The sequence below is a fragment of the Capsicum annuum genome, chromosome 4 (assembly GCF_002878395.1).
Source record: "Capsicum annuum cultivar UCD-10X-F1 chromosome 4, UCD10Xv1.1, whole genome shotgun sequence".
In the NCBI taxonomy this organism is placed as follows: domain Eukaryota; kingdom Viridiplantae; phylum Streptophyta; class Magnoliopsida; order Solanales; family Solanaceae; genus Capsicum; species Capsicum annuum.
This window is the reverse complement of record NC_061114.1, coordinates 152,731,680-152,732,820: the sequence shown is the minus strand read 5'-3', so window position 1 is coordinate 152,732,820 and position 1,141 is coordinate 152,731,680. Positions and strand designations below refer to the sequence as shown.

Genomic DNA, 1,141 nt, shown 5'->3' with positions numbered 1-1,141 from the left:
TTTGAAGAACTTCGTAGAAGTGTGTGCACCCTTTGATATTGCACACATAACCCAAGAGACCATCAGTTGCGCCTCTTCTTATTTCTCTAATGAAAGAGGGATTTTTGTGCCTTTGATATCTTCCGGCCGGATCAATTACTTCATGGGATGATATCATTGTTGCATTTCTTGATCGATATTTCCCACTATCTAAAATGTTACAATAGCATGATAAAATCATTAAATTTTTGTAATTGAATGGTGAACCCTTATATAAGGTGTGGGAAAGATTCAATGGATAACTCAAGCAGTGTCCCAACCATGAGGTCCCAGAGAAGATATCCAAATCTTCTACCGGGCTCTAGATGCACTCAAAAAAACTGCGCTAGACAATGCGGTAGGGGGGATCTCTTTTGAAGTTAACTTATCATGCGGCTACAACCTTGAATGAGGAAGTAACCAAGCAAAGTTGGGGGTGGCATACAAATGATGTAGAGGTACCAAAATTCTCCCCTACTACCTCCTTTGTTGATAAAGAAAAAAAGAAGAGAAATAAAGAGAGGGAGAAAAACATAGCAAAAATGATGACACAATTGGAGCTTTTAACTAAGCATGTGATGGGTGCACCAACAAAAACAGTGAATGATATGGCATCCAAGGCCTATGATGATGAATAGGCCAAGAAGCTTGATAAAGAGATTCGGTATTTGGCGTTCTCGCCCTGCCTTTCAAAGGCAAGGTGGGAATAAAGGTTTGATGGATCGTGACCATGATCGTGATTGGAGGGACAATGACCAAGAGTACGATTGTTATGTGACCCCTCATGACCGAGCAGGGAAAAATAATGCAAATCCCATTGACCCTAACAAATACAAAACCAAAGACGTCTTGGCAATAATTTGATGAAAATGGAGGAAACAGACAAGATGGTCCATGAATTGAAAGGTGACTTTTCACAAATCAACTAAATGGTTGTATCCCACTCTACTTTTATTTAGTAATTAGAGTCTCAAATAGGGTAAATCTCAACTCAACTTAATGCTAGACAAAAAGGAGGTGTTTCTAGTGACACCATTGCAAATCCAAAATATGAAGCTCAAGTTTTGGCCATAGTCATTGGGAGCGTAAAGACCCTCGGGGATCATTTGAGAGACATTGAGAG

At 39.7% G+C, this 1,141-nt stretch overlaps 1 non-coding gene across 1 annotated transcript; it reads right to left on the bottom strand.

Moving 5' to 3' along the window:
* Window positions 1–201: 201 nt before the first annotated feature.
* On the bottom strand, window positions 202–307 carry LOC124898286. Its single transcript, XR_007055261.1, has one exon. It is a non-coding gene; the product is annotated as a small nucleolar RNA R71 (small nucleolar RNA).
* Window positions 308–1,141: the final 834 nt, after the last annotated feature.